Here is a 23,197-nt window from a genome sequence, read left to right on the forward strand (position 1 = left end):
AGCAGGTGCCCAGGGAAGGCTTTGGATGCCGGCCGCCTAGCGAGGGCCTGCAGAAGTAACATGTTTCTCTGCAAAAAAGCTTGTGTAACCAAGCCAGACGGCTGACAAAGAGCTAACCTCAGTGCAAGGAAGGCAAGGAAGGCAAGGAAGGCAAGGAAGGAATTGGGGAGGGGGGGTGATTCCTGATAGGGCCCTGAAATCATAAAACAGGCAGGAGAGTCTGACGCATGGTGACGTAGAGGTTGTAGGGGCAGATAGGGGGTGTTGTCACGTGCGAGCATGTGTGCATGCTGGCTTGAGTGTGAGAGTGCGCTTCCTAGGTGTGGCGCTCTGCACACAGTCAAAGGGATTGTTCCCTTTCATTAAAAGTTAATCCCCGGCTGCAGGCGATTAGAAAGCAACTAACCGCGCTCTACTCACCCTTCCCGGGTCTACCGGTGAGTCTCGCCTCTGCTTACGGCCTGTGGCATTGGCCGTGAAGCTGACGTTCCGTCGACAGCGCTGCAGCCTATCAGTGAGCTCAGCGGCTCTGAGTGGGGCGTTATGTCTACAAGAACTTTTAACGAAGCCAGCAAAAAAATTGAAGAGAAGGGAAAGCACAAAAGGACCTGGTCTTGCTGAACACTGGAAAGGGCATCCGGCAGCCAGACTTCAATGTAGAAAAGCAGCAAGTGAGAGGCTTGTCTCTGCCTACGGCCACACCACGCTGAACACGCCTGATCTCATCTGATCTTGGAAGCTAAGCAGGGTTGGGCCTGGTTGGTAGACCGCCTGGGAATGCCAGGTGCTGTAGGCTTCTGCTTTTTCTTTCCTTCCACCAGCAGGGGGTATTCTCTTCTATGCCTTTTTTCCATTCCCTTTCACAAGTGCACACATTCATTCTCTTTTCTTTTTTTCATTTGCTTTCTCTCTTGCGCTATTTCATCTCTGCAAAATACCAGCATCCTTCTGATCACCGTGGGCCTCCAGCATTGTTGCTTCTTTACTTTTAATACTAGGACCAGCGTCTCCCGCGTGGCTGGAGGCAACCACCGGTAACCCCAAGCTGAAGACCTTTGCAGACAACACGACCCTCGTCCCTGAAGAGCAGCTCAAAGTCACTGGCAACCATCTCACCCTCTTCCTTCATTCACCCCTGGACGTCTCGCTCTGCCCCCAAGTTACGGGTCCAGCTTGCTCTTTCTGTCACATTACCGCGATGAAGGGTTTAGCCTGCAGGAGACCCTGCGCCGAGACATTTTTGAAGACACCTGATGCGGCGGGTGAATCACTGCTAAACAAACCACACCTGTAGGGATGGCACAGCCTTTGCATGGACCCTTCGGAGCCCGCCCCGTCACGGCCAGATTGCTCGCCACCAAGCGATCCTGAGAAAGGCTGGCCGGGCGATGGATCGAGCAGCGTCTACTGGCCATACCACCTTGGATACGCCCGATCTCATCTGATCTCGGAAGCTAAGCGGCGTTGGGCCTGGTTAGTACTTGGATGGGAGACTAGTGTTGAGCCACCCCCGTAGTGTTCGAGTTCGGTTCGGTTCGTTGAACACCCGTGTGTTCGCCGAAATGTTCGTCGAACTGTTCGTCGAACACCTTCGTACACCGTTAAAAACAATGGCAGGCAAACAAAAACACATAGAAACACATAGAAAACACCTTCAAAGGTGTCCAAAAGCTGACAAACTGCTCAGAAGACATAACTAACACATGGAAAAGTGACAAGTACATATAGTCATGCGAAAATAAAAGAGGTGGAGGAGTAAAAGGAGGGGGAGACACAGATATAGGCATGTCATGCCCTTCTAAAATCCAAAAAGTGAGAAGCCGACACGGCCAGTCCGCTCCTGCCCGTGCCACCTCCGTGTCGCCGGGTTTGTGCCAGAGCCGCGGTGAACCCTGACGGCCAGCCCCCCTCCCCCAATACTGGTGCCTGTCCGCTGGTGGGTCGAGCGAGCCCCCCTGTGGTGGAGGCAGCTCTAAGCTTTTTAATTTAAATTGTCTCTCTAATTTGAATGAATACACTTTAAATCCATTTACAAGGATCTATTGGAGGGCAAGTCTCATGCCAGCAGCCGCGTAATTCCAGCTTCAGTAGCGTCCACTAAAGCTGCTGCAGTTAAAAAGCTTTTATAAGGATCGAGCTCGGCTGTCCACCGCAAGGCATCCTAATGCCAGTCCCAGCCCCTATGCCTTGGGGTGCCTCCTGATGCTCTTCACTAAGTATCCCATGGTCCCGAATCATTTCCTTTGAAAAATTTAAGTGTCTAAACTACAGGTGGTGTAGCTTGCTTAACAGCCGGGATAATCCGCTGACTAGCAGACACTTCTACTAGGCACAAAGTATTTCCTGGGCTAGATGCAGTTAAAAATTTGTAATTAGATACTCTCGTTGGATGCTGAGAAAGCATTCCATAGAGTCTCCTGGCACGCCATATATGATTCTCTTAAAAAGCTTGGGGTAGGGGTCTAGGGGACCCTTTTATAGCCAAAATCACGGCCTTGTATCGCAATACGTCACCTAGGCTGAAGATAAATGGAACTGTAGCACCCTGAGGGCTCGGTTGCTACAGACGTATTGCACCTCACCCAGAGGTGTGATATCTCACTCTCAGGTAAGGATGGAGTGTGGATCAGGACCCGACACCTGCATGCATTACACCACATTGCCGTGGGGCAGGGCGAACAATATGCCCCTGAGATGGGCACGACAGTCCCTGTCCCTGGCTGGAGTGGGGGGAGGGAACACTGAGGAAGGGGAACCCTGTAGTGCAGGAGCAGGGAGGAAGCAGTTCCTGGGTGCATTGAGAAGGGAGTATAAAAGGTGGGCACCATCTTAGTTCAGTGCAGAGAAGTCTGAGCAGAAGTGGCAGGGAGCAGGGGCTCTGCATGAGCTCTGCTCCGGAGGCGGGCCTAGTAACAGAGGCCCAGGCCTGGAAGAGGGAGAAGGAAGGAAGAGGAGCGGAGAAGGCTCCAGGAACGAGGAATGAAGGGATCCCAGGGGTGCGGACGGGCGAGTCGCCACCGCACGCCCGAATCCACCTGCGTGGAGGGGTCAGGCCAAAGGGGGAGACCGGTCCCCGAACTAGTGGAGGCAGGAAACGACCCTCAGCTAGAAACCGGAGGCTCTGACATTTTATGTGGCGCAGCCCCTCGCTACACCCGCTAGGAAGGCACCACATAGGGTCAGGGAAACTGGCGCCAAGTTTACCAAGAGGAGGCCCGAGGCAGCCGGACAGAAGTGTTGGTAAGAAAGGCCAGACAAAGGACACACAAAGGGGGTCCTGTGAAGTGCTCCAAAGTTATCTGGGAGTTGTCTGAGCCCCTCACCTGGTGAGCACAGTACGACGTGGGCAGCCGTTACCTGCAGACGTGGTCTGGATAATAAGAACTGTGAGTAAAGGCCCTGGACTGCATCACTGACTCCGTGTCGTTACTGCTGCTGCCCTTCACCATCACCCCCATCCTCCGCATACACTGCCCTGAGGCTATACTCCTCCCGTGGGGAGTTATGCTACGCTCTGCTGCACCCACAACACCAGCCTCAGCGGTCTGCCCTGTAGCAGCGGTTCACTCTGACCGCAATCCACGGGTGGCGTAGTCGGACATTTAAACATCAAAACCACATAAATAGTTCCGCCACTGGTTTGACCGCCCTGAGCCACGGAACCGGGTCGCCGCCACGAAGACTACAATTACCAGCATCCACCAAAAAGGGTCCGGCTCCGGGTGTCCCAAGGCCCAGGGGGTGCGTCAGAACATTTTCATCACCTTTCACAATCACCAATGGGACAAGGCAGGGATGTCCTCTGTCCCCTCTCTTATACATCCTAGTGACGGAGCACCTGCTCTCATCAATTCGCCATAACCCCAATATTAGGTGGATTGAGGTGGGAGGCACCGAGTACAAGTGCTCTCTATTTGCTGATGATGTCCTAGTATATATCACTCAATCACATATATCCATCCCTGCTGTTATGGCTGAAATAGATCACTTTGTTACATGGTCAAATTTTAAAATCAATGCAGCGAAGTCTGAGGCCCTCGATGTCTCCCTCCCCAAATCCATATAGGATTCCATCCAGTCCAACTTTCCCTTTGCCTGTCCCTCACAGGGTATCAAATACTTAGGAATTCCTATTCATAGAGACCTCTCCCATCTATGTTATCTTAATTTTGGGCCCTTTATTGAACAACTCCATACAGACCACGGTTGGCAAGTTAGAACTGTAAGATTCACTACGTGAACGGCTGGTGTTTTGTGGAAAAGCACATGTACACTGCGTTCAAAATTATTATGCAAAAAGTGTTTAGGAGTGATAAGGGAAGAATTTGTTTGTTTGTCAGTTAAACTCATTGATGGTGATGTGTGTCAGGGCTCTTTATATCACTGTAAGCAATTGCAGACACCTGTGCTAATTAGTTTGGCAGGTGTGTCCAATGAAAGGCAAGACTACTTAAGAAGGCTCTCTCACATTATTAAGCAGCCTACATTTTCTGCCAAAATGGGAAAGAAAAAGGATGTGTCGGCTGCTGAGAAGCAACAAATTGTGGAGTGTTTAGGTCAAGGCATGACTACAATCAACATTGTGCGATGATCAGGATGAAGTGTCTTGGCAATCAAGAAGTATGTAGCTGATTCACAGTACACACGTGTGCGTGCTGATAAGGGCAAATTGAGGACTCTTTCCTACAGGCAATTACGTCAGGTTGAAAGAGCAGCGGCCAAAAAGCCTTGTCATAGCAGCAGACAAGTTTTTGAAGCTGCTTGTGCCTCCAACGTCCCCCGAACAACAAGATGCAGGGTCCTTCAGAGGTTTGCAGCTGTGCATACGCCATCCTGTCGACCTCCTCTATCCACTTCACACAAGGAGAAACGGCTCCAGTGGGCCAAACATTACATGAAGACTGATTTCAAAACAGTTTTGTTCACGGATGAGTGCCGTGCAGCGCTCGATGGTCCAGATGGATGGAGTAGAGGATGGCTGGTTGATGGACACCCCACGCAAACACGGCTACAGCGCCAACAAGGAGGAGGTGGAGTAATGTTTTGGGCTGGAATCATGGGGAGAGAGATTGTCGGCCCCTTTAGGATCCCTGAAGGCGCTAAAGATGAACTCCATAATGTATGTGGATTTTCTCAAACAGCACTTCCTGCCATGGTTCAAGAAGAAGAACCGTGTATTTCACAGCAAGATCATTTTTCTGCATGATAATGCACCATCTCATGCTGCACATAAAACATCTGCATCTCTGGCTGATATGGGCATAAAAGGGGACAAACTTATGGTGTGACCCCCATGCTCCCCTGACCTCTACCCCATTCAGAACCTTTGGAGCATCATTAAAAGGAGTGTCTATGATGGCGGGAGGCAGTTCACATCTAAGCAACAGCTCTGGGAGGGTATTCTGTCCTCATGCAAAACAATTGAAGCAGAAACCATCCAAAACCTGACAAATTCAATGGACGAGAGAGTTCAGAAGCTCCTTTCGAACAAGGGGTCCTATGTGAATATGTAACATCACCTAGAATAAAGTTTTGAGTTGAAAACTGTTTGATTTCAGTTTCTAACAACCTGCTAATGCTTATAATTTCAAAAATGACCATTTTTTTGGTCTTTATTAAAATGAAAAGGTTGATCGAAAAGTTTGGGGGATCTAAGAGTGTGGCAACCCAGTAGTCATGATTACTTCGAATTCTGACAATATGAGGGTCATGCTGCAGGTAGTGCAGCAAGAAGGCACTTATGTGTCTTGCGCATCTCGGAGCCCCAAAATTATTTTCCGGGCTAGATGCAGCTAAAAATTATTTTTAATTTTAAATCTGGTGAAGCTTTAGTATAGATGGCCTAATAGGATCAGTGCTGCACACTGCTACAAAGCCCAAATTATTTTCCAGTCAAGATACAGATAAACATGATTAGTAATTTGAAAGCTTAAAACGGTTGGTAGGGTGATTTTAACCAATCATCAAGCTTTTACTCTCCCCAGGATGACACAGGGGTAGAAAAGTCGTTTCGGATCCATGATTTGTTCATCTTTATGAACGTGAGTCTGTCTACATTATCAGTGGAGAGCCGCGTGCGCTTATCTGTCAGCACACCACCAGCAGCGCTGAACACACGTTAAGACAGAACGCTGGCTGCGGGGCATGACAAGATCTCCAAGGCGTAAGTGGCTAGCTCCGGCCATTTATCCAGATTGGAAGCCCAAAAAGAGCAAGGGTCCAGTGACACAGTCATGGCTTCAATGTTTACTTGGAGATACTCCTGTACCATCGTCTCTAGGCGTTGACTATGTGTCAGACTTCTTGTCTCCTGTGGCCTTGCAAAGGATGGGCTAAAAAAGTGGTGAAATGATTCCGCAAAATTGATGTTACCAGCAGATACTGTGGTTCTGTTACGGTTTGAGTGCTGAACACTTGACGGTCCCACGGTTGGCAAGTTGGAACTGTGAGATTCACTACGTGCACCACTGGTATTTTGTGGAAAAGCACATGTAAGATTCTGCAACAGTCTCTGCTGATACTCCTGCATGCGTGCATCCCTTTCTATGGCAGGAATAATTTCTGCAAATTTACTTTTGTACCGGGGATCTAACAGTGTGGCAACCCAGTAGTCAGGATTATTTCTAATTCTCACAATTCAAGGGTCATGTTGCAGGTAGTGCAGCAAGAAGGCACTCATGTGTGTTGCGCATCCAGGAGCACCAAGTCCCTGTTGTATTGGTGGCGAGGTAACAATCATGCTTCCTTCCTCTGTCCTGTCCCCCCAACCTCGCACAACAGAAATGTGATCAAGGTCTCCCTCATCTGATGAGTCTTCCATTAGTTCGTCCTCCACTTCTTCCTGGGCTCCTGCACCTTCCTCACTAGTTTGGCTGCTACCATGCGCCCTGGTAAAACCATCTTCCCCACCCTCACATGCCTGCCGCCTTGGTGCTGCCGACCGTCTGGACCTTGCAGATGTTAGCCCTTCCGCATACAACTCCTCCTCCTCTACTTCCTCCACCTCCTCTTGTGCCACCACCTGACTCCGAATTCTGTTTAACATGTGCTCCAGCATGTAAATCACCGGAATAGTCATGCTGATAATGGCATCGTCAGCACTAAACATCTTCGTCGCCATTTCAAAACTGTGCAGAAGGGTGCATAGGTCCCTGATCTGAGACCACTCCTCCAGCGTGATTTGCCCCACCTCTGAATCTCGTTGGCCCAGGCTATACGTCAGAACGTATTGCACCAGGGCTTGTCGGTGCTGCCACAGTCGCTGCAACATGTGCAGAGTTGAATTCCACCGGGTAGGCACATCGCATTTTAGCCGGTGAAGTGGCAGGCCCAACGACTTCTGTAGAGATGTAAGTCGCTGAGCTGCGGGATGCGAACGGCGGAAGTGAGCACACAGCGACCGTGCCCTCTGCAGAAGGCCATCTAGTCTGGGATAGTGGGCTAAAAATTGCTGGACAACCAGGTTCAACACGTGAGCCATACAAGGCACGTGTGTGACATTGCCCCGGCGAAGGGCCGCACCCAGGTTTGCAGCATTATCGCACACGGCCTTCCCTGGTTTCAGGTCCAGTGGAGACAACCATTCATGAAATTGGTTCTCCAGAGCTGACCACAACTCCTCAGCTGTGTGACTCACATTTCCCAGACATTTCAATGTAAAAACCGCCTGATGACGTTGAGCCCTACTGCCAGCATAGTAAGGAGGTGTGCAGGATCCCTTCTGCGCAGTTAGAAAGCTTGTGGCATGACCAGACAGGCTTTGGGTGCAGGTGGAAGACCGAGAGGAGGTTGAGGAGGCAGAAGCAGTGGAGGGACTTTGACATAAAGAGGATTGATGCACAACTCGTGGGGACGGCAAGACTTGGACAGCAGCCCCTTGTCCTGCTGTCACCATAGTTACCCAGTGCCCAGTCAGCGACATGTAACGCCCCTGTCCATGCCTACTCGTCCAAGTGTCTGTGGTGAAATGCACCCTGTCACACACAGAGTTTCTCAAAGAAGCGGTGATGTTGTGTGCGACATGCTGGTGGAGCGCAGGCACACCTTTCTTTGAGAAGTAGTGCCGACTGGGCATCTGGTACTGGGGCACTGCGACGGACATAAGGTCTCGAAAATCCTCTGTGTCCACCAGGCGGAAAGGCAGCATTTCTGTAGCCAAGAGCTTGCAGATGGTGAAATTCAACCTCTTAGCTTTCTCATGGCTAGGAGGAAATGGTCTTTTACTTGTCCACATCTGAGGGACCGAGGGCTGGCTATTGTGCTTAGACGGGGTTGATAAGGGTGTCCCCGGCAAACTGCCGGTCTGTGAGGAAGATGCAGGTGGACATGTTAGGTTGCCTTGATCCAAAGGTGGTGCTATCGATGTCGGACAGCGCTCAACACCAGCTGGTGTTCCCAACTCCAAAGAAAATGATGACCTGCCAATCACGCTGGCTGTTGCGGGTAAAGAGGTGGCAGGTCTGCGCCCCAAAACAGGTGTGACTGCTGTACCCCCAGTCACAGAGGATGAAGAGGCCGCGGATGCACAAGATATGGCAGACGGTGGTTGGCCCGGCCGGCTAGGCCGTATTGTAGCACACTGAGCTTCCCACTGCAACTTATGCTTCATGTCCATGTGCCGGTTCATGCATGAAGTATTCAAACTATGTATTTTTTGGCCTCTACTTAGCTTTTGCTGACAAATGTTACAGATAACACGAGTTGGGTCATCTTTATCGATCTGAAAAAATGCCCAGGCTATGCAAGGCTTAGCACCCATGCGACCTGAAGAGCCACCACGACTTGTGGTGAGAGGCAGAGTTATGTTTGAGGATGCAGTTGTTGACGTGCTTTCAGTACTACGTCTCTGTCCAGGAAGGCGCAACCTGACCTCGTCGTGACTAGCATCTTCCTCCACCTCCTCTGCTGACCTCATCTCTTGGCTGACTGTGGGTTGACAGTAAGTGGGATCTCCAACCTCATCATCATCACCCTGTGTGTTATCATACCCGTCGTCCTCAGAGCCAACCTGTTCCTGCCCTGACAAAAAACTAAAGTTGTCGCTCCAATCAGGTATTTGAGTCTTATCATCGTCTTCCTCATTGTCTCCACCAACAGGAGTTACAATTTGGGAATGAGGGTCTACATTATGGTCAGAACCTTCTGCGTCTGGTCCTGGATCCGACTTATAAAGATTCTGGGCATCAGTGCAGATCATTTCCTCGTCTGGATTCACAGAAGCGCTGGAGTCGACCTCTGATTCCCAGGCTATAGTATGAGTAAACAGCTCTGCAGACTCAACCATCTGTTCTACCTCATACTCAGACGGGCAGCTGGAGATTTGGGAGCTGTGAGGAAGCAAGTGCGATTTGGGTGACACCTTTGAGGACTGGAGTATTTGTGATGTTGAAGTTGATGTGGAGGAGAGCCCACTTAAAGGAGCACTTGATATCCGTTGAAGCACCTGCTGTTTTTGTGCCTCATCTGGAATTTGTAGCGATTGGCGTGGCCGTAAGAAAGAGATCTTATCACATTGTCCGCTAAAAGAAGTAGACATTTTAGTTTGGCTGGAAGATGGTCTTTCTTCTGCAGATGTTACTGTTGCTTTAACACCTACCCCACGGACACAACCTTTTTTCCCCTTCCCAACACGCCTATTCCCCTTTCCACCAGCAGTAGGCCTTTTTCCACTCATTTTGGTGGTTAACTAATTGACAACTCTGGAGTTGTTTGCACAAAAAAACAATGGATGGTAACCGAGCAGAGCTGAGTGGCCAAACTGTGGTATTAGGCCAAAACTATTGGCTGGGTTAGATGCAGAAAAAAATTATATTCAATTTGCAACCTGATGGAGGTCAGTATAGATGGACTAATACAACAAGTCCCACACACAGCTAGAAGCCCAATATTTTTTCAGAGGTAGATGCAGAAAAATTATATTCAGTTTGCAACCTGATGGAGGTCAGTATAGATGGATTAATAGAACAAGACCCACACACAGCTAGAAGCCCAATATTTTTTCAGAGCTAGATGCAGAAAAAAATTATATTCAGTTTGCAACCTGATGGAGGTCAGTATAGATGGATTAATAGAACAAGACCCACACACAGCTAGAAGCCCAGTATTTTTTCAGAGGTAGATGCAGAAAAAAATTATATTCAGTTTGCAACCTGATGGAGGTCAGTATAGATGGATTAATAGAACAAGACCCACACACAGCTAGAAGCCCAATATTTTTTCAGAGCTAGATGCAGAAAAAAATTATATTCAGTTTGCAACCTGATGGAGATCAGTATAGATGGATTAATAGAACAAGACCCACACACAGCTAGAAGCCCAATATTTTTTCAGAGCTAGATGCAGAAAAAAATATATTCAGTTTGCAACCTGATGGAGGTCAGTATAGATGGACTAATACAACAAGTCCCACACACAGCTAGAAGCCCAATATTTTTTCAGAGGTAGATGCAGAAAAAAATATATTCAGTTTGCAACCTGATGGAGGTCAGTATAGGTGGACTAATAGAACAAGTCCCACACACTGCTAGAAGGCCAAATATTTTTTCAGAGCTAGATGCAGAAAAAAATTATATTCAGTTTGCAACCTGATGGAGGTCAGTATAGATGGATTAATAGAACAAGACCCACACACAGCTAGAAGCCCAATATTTTTTCAGAGCTAGATGCAGAAAAAAATTATATTCAGTTTGCAACCTGATGGAGGTCAGTATAGATGGATTAATAGAACAAGACCCACACACAGCTAGAAGCCCAATATTTTTTCAGAGCTAGATGCAGAAAAAAATTATATTCAGTTTGCAACCTGATGGAGGTCAGTATAGATGGATTAATAGAACAAGACCCACACACAGCTAGAAGCCCAATATTTTTTCAGAGCTAGATGCAGAAAAAAATATATTCAGTTTGCAACCTGATGGAGGTCAGTATAGATGGACTAATAGAATGATGCTATGCCCAAAAGATTTTACTTCACTAGGTGCAGTAAAAAAATTGGTATTCTATACACAGGTGGTATATCTTGCAACACAGATAGGCTACTCCACTGACTAACACACTCTGCAATAGGCCAAAAGGATTAGCTTTGCTAGATTCAGCCAAATGCTGTGAAAAAAACTTGCACAGCACTGGCACAGACCTGCCTGGCAAAAACTGATAGGAACTGATGTAACCTAGTCCTGAAAAGGACTCCAATTACAATTAGTCTTTACTCCCACAACCTATCTATTTAAGAGCACAGACCTGCCTGATAAAAGTCGTAGGAAATGCTGTAACCTAGTCCTTAAAAGGACTGCAATCACAACTATTCCCTACTCCCAAGCTATCTGTATATTTGTGCGAAAATTGGCTTGAAATTAACAAGGTATAGTGCACACAGCAACAGCGGTGCCGTCTAACACGCAGCTGCAGCAGTGAGAAAATGGTGGCGACGGGGAAAATGGCTTGGTCTTATAGGGCAAGGACATGTGACATACACTGCCAATGACACATGCCCTTGCTTGTGTGAAAAAAAACACTTCGCTCCGTGTGTGCGCTGCTGATAGGCTGACAGATTGCACCTCCCCACTGTAAATGAGGGAAAGAGAAAAAAAAATGGAGATCTTCATTGTTCCTGCAGAGATCCATCCCCTGCCCCTTCCCCCACCCCGCTGTACACTCAAACTGCGTATTAGCATTAATTTTCATCATTACTGAGAAAAAATCCAGTTATGATTTTGGTGCACGAACAGTTATCGAACATAACCTCGAACAGCCGAATTTTTCTCAAATTGTTCGTGTTCGCCGAACGGCTCGAACACCGCCCAAAACAGCTCGAATTTGAGATTGGCAAACAGTTCGAGTAGAACAACGCTCATCTCTATGGGAGACCACCTGGGAATTCCAGGTCCAGTAGGTTTTTTCTTTTTCCTTCTTTCCACCAGCAGGGGGCACTCTCTTCTATGCCTTTTTTCCATTCCCTTTCACAAGTGCACACATTCATTCTCTTTTCTTTTTTTCATTTGCTTTCTCTCTTGCGCTATTTCATCTCTGCAAAATACCAGCATCCTTCTGATCACCGTGGGCCTCCAGCATTGTTGCTTCATTACTTTTAATACTAGGCTCCTTTTCACCAGGGCCAGCGTCTCCCGCGTGGCTGGAGGCAACCACCGGTAACCCCAAGCAGAAGACCTTTGCAGGCAACACGACCCTCCCCCCTGAAGAGCAGCTCAAAGTCACTGGCAACCATCTCACCCTCTTCCTTCATTCACCCCTGGACGTCTCGCTCCACCCCCAAGTTACGGATCCAGCTTGCTCTTTCTGTCACATTACCGCGATGAAGGGTTTAGCCTGCAGGAGACCCTGCGCCGAGACATTTTTGAAGACACCTGATGCGGCGGGTGAATCACTGCTAAACAAACCACACCTGTAGGGACGGCACAGCCTTTGCATGGACCCTTCGGAGCCCGCCCCGTCACGGCCAGATTGCTCGCCACCAAGCGATCCTGAGAAAGGCTGGCCGGGCGATGGATCAAGCAGCGTCTACTGGCCATACCACCTTGGATATGCCCGATCTTGTCTGATCTTGGAAGCAAAGCAGGGCTGGGCTCGGACAGTACTTGGATGGGAGACCTCCTGGGAACACCGGGTGCTGTACACCATTTTGATGACGTTTTGCCCTACTGCCCAGCTCGGCTATCATGGAACGGCGCCTTGCCGGACACCGACCTTAAGTAACTTAGATGATGGAAGCCCTAAGGCCTCTGAGCCAGTTGGCAGCTAAGTACGCTACCCCGCCGAATTCCCGCAGGCCTGACACCGAGCTCCTTGCCACGGCTAGGAGTGCTTATTGACTCCACAGCTCGCCGTGTGGAAATAATAGCGTTAAAAGAACCCGGGGCCGTGAAGGGGCCAGGCTTTCAGCAGGTGCCCAGGGAAGGATTTGGATGCCGGCCACCTAGCGAGGGCCAGCAGAAGTAACATGTTTCTCTGCAAAGAAGCTTATATAACCAAGCCAGATGGCTGACAAAGAGCTAACCTCAGGGCAAGGAAGGAATTGGGGAGGGGGGGTGATTCCTGCTAGGGCCCTGAAATCATAAAACAGGCAGGAGAGTCTGACGCATGGTGACGGAGAGGTTGTAGGGGCAGATAGGGGGTGTTGTCACGTGCGAGCACGTGTGCATGCTGGCTTGTGTGTGAGAGTGCGCTTCCTAGGTGTGGCGCGCTGCAGACAGTCAAAGGGATTGTTCCCTTTCATTAAAAGTTAATCCCCGGCTGCAGGCTATTAGAAAGCAACTAACCGCGCTCTACTCACCCTACCCGGGTCTACCGGTGAGTCTCGCCTCTGCTCCCGGCGTGTGGCATTGGCCGTGAAGCTGACGTTCCTTCGACAGTGCTGCAGCCGATTAGTGAGCTCAGCGGCTCTGAGTGGGGCGTTGTGTCTACAAGACCTTTTAAGGAAGCCAGCAAAAAAATTGAAGAGAAGGGAAAGCACAAAAGGACCTGGTCTTCCTGAGCACTGGAAAGGGCAGCCGGCAGCCAGACGTCAAAGTAGAAAAGCAGCAAGTGAGAGACTTGTCTATGCCTGCGGCCACACCACCCTGGACACTCCCTGATCTTGTCTGATCTTGGAAGCTAAGCAGGGTTGGGCCTGGTTAGTACTTGGATGGGACACTGCCTGGGAATACCAGGTGCTGTAGGCTTTTGCTTTCTCCTTCCTTCCGCCAGCAGGGGGCACTCTCCTCTATGCCTTTTTTCCATTCCCTTTCACAAGTGCACACATTCATTCTCTTTTCTTTTTTTCATTTGCTTTCTCTCTTGCGCTATTTCATCTCTGCAAAATACCAGCATCCTTCTTATCAACGTGGGCCTCCAGCATTGTTGCTTCTTTACTTTTAATACTAGGCTCCTTTTCACCAGGACCAGCGTCTCCCGCGTGGCTGGAGGCAACCACCGGTAACCCCAAGCAGAAGACCTTTGCAGGCAACACGACCCTCCCCCCTGAAGAGCAGCTCAAAGTCACTGGCAACCATCTCACCCTCTTCCTTCATTCACCCCTGGACGTCTCGCTCCGCCCAAAAGGTACGGGTCCAGCTTGCTCTTTCTGTCACATTACCGCGATGAAGGGTATAGCCTGCAGGAGACCCTGCGCCGAGCCATTTTTGAAGACACCTGATGTGGCGGGTGAATCACTGCTAAACAAACCACACCTGTAGGGACGGCACAGCCTTTGCATGGACCCTTCGGAGCCCGCCCCGTCACGGCCAGATTGCTCGCCACCAAGCGATCCTGAGAAAGGCTGGCCGGGCGATGAATTGAGCAGCGTCTACTGGCCATACCACCTGGATACGCCTGATCTCGTCTGATCTCGGAAGCAAAGCAGGGCTGGGCTCAGACAATACCTGGATGGGAGACCTCCTGGGAACACCGGGTGCTGTAGACCATTTTGATGACGTTTTGCCCTACTGCCCAGCTCGGCCAACATGGAATGGCACCTTGCCGGACACCGACCTTAAGTAACTTAGATGATGGAAGCCCCAAGGCCTCTGAGCCAGTTGGCAGCTAAGTACGCTACCACACAGGTCTGACACCGAGCTCCTTGCCACGGCTAGGAGTGCTTATTGACTCGGCAGCTCGCTTTGTGGAAATGATGGTGTTAAAAGCACCCGGGGCCGTGAAGGGGCCAGGCTTTCAGCAGGTGCCCAGGGAAGGTTTTGGATGCCGGCCGCCTAGCGAGGGCCAGCAGAAGTAACATGTTTCTCTGCAAAGAAGCTTGTGTAACCAAGCCAGACGGCTGACAAAGAGCTAACCTCAGTGCAAGGAAGGCAAGGAAGGATTGGGGAGGAGGGGTGATTCCTGCTAGGGCCCTGAAATCATAAAACAGGCAGGAGAGTCTGACGCATGGTGACGGAGAGGTTGTAGGGGCAGATAGGGGGTGTTGTCACGTGCGAGCACGTGTGCATGCTGGCTTGTTTGTGAGAGTGCGCTTCCTAGGTGTGGCGCGCTGCAGACAGTCAAAGGGATTGTTCCCTTTCATTAAAAGTTAATCCCCGGCTGCAGGCTATTAGAAAGCAACTAACCGCGCTCTACTCACCCTTCCCGGGTCTGCCGGTGAGTCTCGCCTTTGCTCCCGGCCTGTGGCATTGGCCGTGAAACTGACGTTCCGTCGACAGCGCTGCAGCCGATCAGTGAGCTCAGCGGCTCTGAGTGGGGCCTTCTGTCTACAAGACCTTTTAAGGAAGCCAGCAAAAAAATTGAAGAGAAGGGAAAGCACAAAAGGACCTGATCTTCATGAGCACTGGAAAGGGCAGCCAGCAGCCAGACTTCAAAGTAGAAAAGCAGCAAGTGAGAGGCTTGTCTCTGCCCACGGCCACACCACCCTAAACATGCCCGATCTCGTCTGATCTCAGAAGCTAAGCAGGGTTGGGCCTGGTTAGTACTTGGATGGGAGACCACCTGGGAATACCAGGTGCTGTAGGCTTTTGCTTTTTCCTTCCTTCCACCAGCAGGGGCCACTTTCTTCTATGCCTTTTTTCCATTCCCTTTCACAAGTGCACACATTCATTCTCTTTTCTTTTTTTCATTTGCTTTCTCTCTTGCGCTATTTCATCTCTGCAAAATACCAGCATCCTTCTGATCATCGTGGGCCTCCAGCATTGTTGCTTCTTTACTTTTAATACTAGGCTCCTTTTCACCAGGACCAGCGTCTCCCGGGTGGCTGGAGGCAACCACCGGTAACCCCAAGCAGAAAACTTTTGCAGGCAACACGACCCTCCCCCCTGAAGAGCAGCTCAAAGTCTCTGGCAACCATCTCACCCTCTTCCTTCATACACCCATGGACGTCTCGCTCCGCCCCCAAGTTACGGGTCCAGCTTGCTCTTTCTGTCACATTACCGCGATGAAGGGTTTAGCCTGCAGGAGACCCTGCGCCGAGACATTTTTGAAGACACCTGATGCGGCGGGTGAATCACTGCTAAACAAACCACACCTGTAGGGACGGCACAGACTTTGCATGGACCCTTCGGAGCCCGCCCTGTCACGGCCAGATTGCTCGCTATCAAGCGATCCTGAGAAAGGCTGGCCGGGCGATGGATCAAGCAAAGTCTACTGGCCATGCCACTTTGGATACGCCCGATCTCTTTTGATTTCGGAAGCAAAGCAGGGCTGGGCTCGGACAGTACTTGGATGGGAGACCTCCTGGGAACACCGAGTGCTGTAGACCATTTTGATGACGTTTTGCCCTACTGCCCAGCTCGGCTAGCATGGAACGGCGCCTTGCCGGACACCGACCTTAAGTAACCTAGATGATGGAAGCCCCAAGGCCTCTGAGCCAGTTGGCAGCTAAGTACGCTACCCCGCCGCCTTTACGCAGGCCTGACACCGAGCTCCTTGTCACGGCTAGGAGTGCTTATTAACTCCGCAGCTCGCCGTGGGGAAATGATGGCGTTAAAAGCACCCGGGGCCGTGAAGGGGCCAGGCTTTCAGCAGGTGCCCAGGGAAGGTTTTGGATGCCTGTCGCCTAGCGAGGGCCAGCAGAAGTAACATATATCTTTGGTAAGAAGCTTGTGTAACCAAGCCAGACGGCTGCCAAAGAGCTAACCTCAGTGCAAGGAAGGCAAGGAAGGTGCGGAAGGAATTGGGGAGGGGAGGGGTGGGTGATTCCTGATAGGGCCCTGAAATCATAAAACAGGTAGGAGAGTCTGATGCATGGTGACGGAGAGGTTGTAGGGGCAGATAGGGGGTGTTGTCACGTGCAAGCACGTGTGCATGCTGGCATGTGTGTGAGAGAGCACTTTCTAGGTGTGGCGCGCTGCAGACAGTCAAAGGGATTGTTCCCTTTCATTAAAAGTTAATCCCCGGCTGCAGGCTATTAGAAAGCAACTAACCGCGCTCTACTCACCCTACCCGGGTCTACCGGTGAGTCTTGCCTCTGCTCCCGGCCTGTGGCATTGGCCGTGAAGCTGACGTTCCTTCGACAGCGCTGCAGCCGATCAGTGAGCTCAGCGGCTCTGAGTGGGGCGTTGTGTCTACAAGACCTTTTAAGGAAGCCAGCAAGAAAATTGAAGAGAAGGGAAAGCACAAAAGGACCTGGTCTTGCTGAGCACTGGAAAGGGCAGCCGACAGCCAGACGTCAAAGTAGAAAAGCAGCAAGTGAGAGGCTAGTCTCTGCCTATGGCCACACCACCCTGAACACGCCAGATCTCATCTGATCTTGGAAGCTAAGCAGGGTTGGGCCTGGTTAGTACTTGGATGGGAGACTGTAAAATAATACTCTACCTGTATTATTTTTTTCTACTGAGGACTTCTCAAAGTATCAATATCACGATATTCTTATAAAAAAATGTATCTATTTATTCTTGGATTGTCCATTAAAAAGAATCAGATTGCTGCAGGTACATACAATAATTAGTTATGAAGTAATTGTCCATTTGTACATAATTAGCTTAATTGTTGAGATTCACCCATCTTTCCTTGGATCCTGGCTGGTAAATCATGTCTTTGTCCAGCATGTGTCCAGGCCTACATGTCATCTGCTTCTCAGCATGAAGATTCTGTGTCTTGTGGGATGGGCAGAGCAAGAGAGCCCCCCCTTTCTGTACCATGGGCTTTTATAGCCAGTCGTATGGCACACCTGTTCTACATATGGTAGTGAACCAAAAATACACACACAACTAGCGCATGTCATCTAGACACGATGGCTGAGGCATAGAAGTCAGAAAAATGATTATCGATTAACATTCCAAATGAATTTCCATAATTAACCATTTAACATTTCCCCCTTTTTTGAGAATAAAAGGACTTTAACTGAAATTTCTCAAAAGAAGATACATTCATCAATCATTTTTTCTTTCCTTCTTCCTTGGCAATATCATTAAATTTCCATAATAATAATAATAGTAATAATAGTATCAATATCGGTTTATTGTTTTATAATGATGTGAATTCATGTTATGGTAAGCCGCGACTAATATTCATTTAATATGTATAATTATACTTCCCTATATCTAAATTGAAGCAATCGCGGGTTCAATCGTCATCATCTGATGTCATCGGGTCGTCGTCTCGTCTTCTTCTTGGTTCTTTTATAACACAGTCTTTAGATGAAAACTCCTTTGAAATAAATTACAGCATGTAGATATTGTACAGTCCATAATTGTGTTCATTATTGTTCAGTCCATAAACTGTACTCTTTATTAGAAAGATCATGTGTGTCAGTTGATAAGAAAACAAAGTCCATGGATGAAATGTAGCTTTAATATCTGTGCAGTGTCACCTGGACTTACGTTGGATCATCTTTGGAATCTTCCGTGTGTTCGCACTGGTCTCGTGTCACTTTTGGAACAGATGTGACGTCTTTGGTCAGTAAAGCAAGGGTTAACTTGACACTTTCCTGCTTTATATAGCACCATAACCAGTACTCAGTCCTTTATATACATGACACATATGCCAGGTATTACCTGTTCACCAGCTTTCATTGAAGCGTTGCAGGTGATAAGAAACCAGTGGAACGTGATGAAACTTGAACACAACACAGTACATATAGGATCATCGTCCTCTGCCGTCTTGGTGATCAGTGGTGTGAATTGTATTGTATGTAATGGACACAGTCTATTATAACACTCAGCATTCACACCTGTTACCTTCTGAGACGTCCGGATATCAGTTGCTTCTTCTTGTAACTTTTGAGAATCTCTTTGATTTATAAAAATTAAAAGTCTTTATTAAGATAGAATTCATAATTGCGATGCTTTGATTGAAGTCTTCATTCCCTAATCTGATACCAAATCTGGCAGTTTTTCCTAACCTATAATATCACAGCGTACCATAGCAATCAGTAATATCCATCTAATTATTATCAAAATATTAAAATAAATTATGTTTGGAATAATAAACAATAATAGATAATAATTCATTATCAATCAAGTTCTCCATATGATAGAACATTTTTATGTCATAGGTGTAATTACCTTTTCCAACCCATAGGTGTCAGTGTATTTTGAAAAAACAAGTTTTTATATCTTTATTAAACCAATAATATCAAAGAATGTATACTCCTGAACCTAAATGAATAAATATATGAATGTAGGAATGAATGAATGAATGAATAAATGAATGAATGAATTGTTGTGTTTACTCAGAAAATGTAAACATTTTTTTCCTTAGCAATATATATTTAATGAAGCAATACTCTTGTATTAGACATTACTTTATTAAATATTAATGTGTTTTCTCAATTGAGATATTGAACTCAAATAAAATCAAATGAGAATTAAAAAATGAAAAAATAGAAAAATAAGAAGTATAAAGTAAGAATAAAATTTTAAAAATGAAAAATAAAATTAAGAGTAAAAATAAGAATAAAAATAAAAATAAGGCCTTTAAATTTTAATGACAAATGCAGAGTAATTATATTCTCCATAAAAAATACCCTTATATCTCCATTATCTGGATGATTTCATATTTGTCATAACCTTGTACCACCAAAAAATATTAAATTATGCAACTTTGCATGTAATACCCTTCTTAATTATACCATAGTACCTTATTATTATTTCTTCTTTATTAAAATGTGTGGAAAATAAGTATTGATCAAAAGTGATTATGTAATCAGGATCAAAAACACATTTCCCCCTTAATACCAAAAATATTATTTTATAAAATTTATGTATATATCAGAACCAAATTAAAAATAATTATTCTTTTAGAAATATTGTGCATAAATTTCATATCGATGAGTAGCATAGATTTAACTAAAGAGAGGTGTGTACCTATTTAGGTAACCATTAAAAATAATATTATAGTTATTCAAGAATATTATCATGTGGAAAATTATTCTAAATATAAATTTGTTTTGTAAACCATTTTGATGTGTGGTTGCCCTTATCCACTATTAGTTAAATCAAGAAATAATAATTATTAAAGAAATATAGAAATATATATATGTAGATAATACCTAATTATGTATTATAATTTCCTCAGAATTAAATGTATTTTTGTACCTTCACATAAAGAAACATTTTTTTTTTTCAAACATACAAACATACGAGGCCTCTGTCACATCAATCACACTTAGCAGCTGCTGATTTACTCATCTGTCACCTTCACTCTGACATTCACAGATCTGTTCAACTCAAACATTCCACATATGAAGTTTTATATATATATATATATATATATATATATATATATTTAACCCAAAATTGTTGTATCCCAATTTATTAATGCGCATTGCCATATCAATTGAATATCTTTATATTTCTTTGAATATTCCCCAAGTACAAATTATATAATATGAGAGTAAGTCACTGGAATTTCAGACACTTGAAAAAACTCTTGTCTTAGATTCTTTTTTCACTGGCTGCCCGGTCTTAAGTTACATCAGTTGAAAATAGAATGAATGGGATCCTATACTATTAGCTCAAAGTTCAAAGGCCGCAGCTGTCACACGTCATGCTGTAAAGCTACTTTAATTTGCACGAACACTTCATGAACAGAAAATATTAGCAACACAAAAGAATTAATAAGTATTACATATATATTATAGTTCAACTAGATATATTGTTATTATTTTAAAATGTTATACACATAAAATCATGCAATTTTTTCACTTCCTGTGTGAATAAAGAAATAAATCCATTTTAGAGTTCTTTGATCAAATCCTGCTTTGGAATGAAAACTCTAAGGAAATATAAGAAAATAAAGTTAAATATCAAATTCAGACAGAAACAGAATTATTTAAATATCTTATACATACAGTGCCTACAAGTAGTATTCAACCCCCTGCAGATTTAGCTGGTTTGATAAGATGCAAATAAGTTAGAGCCTTCAAACTGCAAACGAGAGTAGGTTTTATGAACAGAAGCATAAATCTTACAAACCAAAAAGTTATGTTGCTCAGTTGAATTTTATTAAATTTTAAACATAAAAGTGTGGGTCAATTATTATTCAACCCCTATGTTTAATATTTTGTGGAATAACCCTTGTTTGCAATTACAGCTAATAATCGTCTTTTATAAGACCTGATCAGGCCGGCACAGGTCTGTGGAGTTATCTTGGCCCACTCCTCCATGCAGATCTTCTCCAAGTTATCTAGGTTCTTTGGGTGTCTCATGTGGACTTTATTCTTGAGCTCCTTTCACAAGGTTTCAATTGGGTTAATGTCAGGAGACTGACTAGGCCACTCCAACACCTTGACTTTTTCCCTCTTGAACCAGGCCTTGGTTTTCTTGGCTGTGTGCTTTGGGTAGTTGTCTTGTTGGAAGATGAAATTACGATCCATCTTAAGATCCTTTATGGAGGAGCGGAGGTTCTTGGCCAAAATCTCCAGGTAGGCCGTGCTATCCATCTTCCCATGGATGCGGACCAGATGGCCAGGCCCCTTGGCAGAGAAACAGCCCCACAGCATGATGCTGCCACCACCATGCTTGACTGTAGGGATGGTATTCTTGGGGTCGTATGCAGTGCCATCCAGTCTCCAAACGTCACGTGTGTGGTTGGCACCAAAGATCTCGATCTTGGTCTCATCAGACCATAGAACCTTGAACCAGTCTGTCTCAGAGTCCTCCAAGTGATCATGAGCAAACTGTAGACGAGCCTTGACATGACGCTTTGAAAGTAAAGGTACCTTACGGGCTCGTCTGGAACGGAGACCATTGCGGTGGAGTACGTTACTTATGGTATTGACTGAAACCAATGTCCCCACTGCCATGAGATCTTCCCGGAGCTCCTTCCTTGTTGTCTTTGGGTTAGCCTTGACTCTTCGGACAAGCCTGGCCTCGGCACGGGAGGACACTTTCAAAGGCTGTCCAGGCCGTGGAAGGCTAACAGTAGTTCCATAAGCCTTCCACTTACGGATGATGCTCCCAACAGTGGAGACAGGTAGGCCCAACTCCATGGAAAGGGTTTTGTACCCCTTGCCAGCCTTGTGACCCTCCACGATCTTGTCTCTGATGGCCTTGGAATGCTCTTTTTTCTTTCCCATGTTGACCATGTCTGAGTGCTGTTCACAAGTTTGGGGAGGGTCTTAAATAGTCAGAAAAGGCTGGCAAAAGAGATCTTTAATCCACACATGTGAAGCTCATTATTCTTGGTGCCTGAACTACTTCTTAATACTTTAGGGGGACCAAACAGAATTCTTGTGGTTTGAGGGGTTGAATAATAAATGACACTCTGAATTAACTTTTAACGTTTTAAAAAAACAAAAAAACAAAAAAAAAGTTGCTGCAGTGCATTTCCCACTTCCAGGCTGATCTACAGTACAAATGTCACAATGCCAAGTTAATTCCGCATGTGTCAACCACCTAAATCTGCAGGGGGTTGAATACTACTTGTAGGCACTGTATATTGGTTGGTTCTAATGTAATTCAAAATATTGCTACTTAAATTTATATATATGAAGTTCTAATTTATTAATTAATATATATATATATATATATATTTTATAAACGTATATATAAATACAATTATACGCAATCTCTACTTAGACAAGTGTATATATATATATATGTATATATATATATGAACTATTAGAAACTATGTAACTACAATTTTACTGTATAAGATTATAAATAAATATTGAGACATTGTATTACATTTTGATACAACATTATAATTACAGTTTTTGCTTAGCCACTCCCTAAACCAAATCTTCTGTCTCTCTCAAATATCACCAGGAACGCCCTATTTAGGAAAGACATTTTTCTATCCTTCAAAACCTCAGAGAACTGCCTGTTCTTCTGTCCACATTCCATGACGTCACAGTGAGTTGGTCGTCTCACCTGTCTCTGTCCATCAGTTTCAGCCATTTTCCTTTTTAGAGAATCACAGTTCTGACTGAGAATTAACTCATTCTGTGGAGAGATGGATCTTTGCACTGGCTGATATGGCTTATAACATATATGAAATCTTCTGCGTATTTGATAGAGTTCACTATAGGGATGACTCAGTCTAGAAGAGTTTGATATTGGCTTTTGGTAAGATTTTACCTTTCCTGGTTTTATAAATTTAGCTTGATTTATTTTCTTTTCACGATTCTCATGTTTTCTAACAAAATCCAGCATCTGCGCACATTCAAATAATGAATTTTTTTGTGATGCCATAACTTGGGAAACTGAATTTAGGAATTTGAATTTTTGTACAAAAGTTGTTATCATATGTTGTACTTTTCCATTTTTGATGAGAGCTTTGTACACCCGTTCAAATATGGACATGAATGTATATGTAC

General features: G+C 46.0%; 1 non-coding gene and 4 pseudogenes across 1 annotated transcript; all 5 read left to right on the forward strand.

Moving 5' to 3' along the window:
• The first annotated feature begins 12,514 nt into the window (after nt 1-12,514).
• LOC141269057 (5S ribosomal RNA) lies at nt 12,515-12,634 on the forward strand (annotated as a pseudogene).
• A 922-nt stretch (nt 12,635-13,556) lies between these two features.
• On the forward strand, nt 13,557-13,676 carry LOC141267831 (5S ribosomal RNA; annotated as a pseudogene).
• A 621-nt stretch (nt 13,677-14,297) lies between these two features.
• On the forward strand, nt 14,298-14,416 carry LOC141269749 (5S ribosomal RNA; annotated as a pseudogene).
• A 919-nt stretch (nt 14,417-15,335) lies between these two features.
• LOC141266740 (5S ribosomal RNA) lies at nt 15,336-15,454 on the forward strand. Its single transcript, XR_012320766.1, has one exon. It is a non-coding gene; the product is annotated as a 5S ribosomal RNA (ribosomal RNA).
• Nucleotides 15,455-16,075: 621 nt separating this feature from the next.
• On the forward strand, nt 16,076-16,195 carry LOC141268160 (5S ribosomal RNA; annotated as a pseudogene).
• The last annotated feature ends 7,002 nt before the right edge of the window (nt 16,196-23,197 follow it).

This window comes from Phyllobates terribilis, unplaced genomic scaffold (assembly GCF_046119375.1).
Source record: "Phyllobates terribilis strain yellow unplaced genomic scaffold, ASM4611937v1 Scaffold_4__5_contigs__length_816908805, whole genome shotgun sequence".
Classification (NCBI taxonomy): Eukaryota; Metazoa; Chordata; class Amphibia; order Anura; family Dendrobatidae; genus Phyllobates; species Phyllobates terribilis.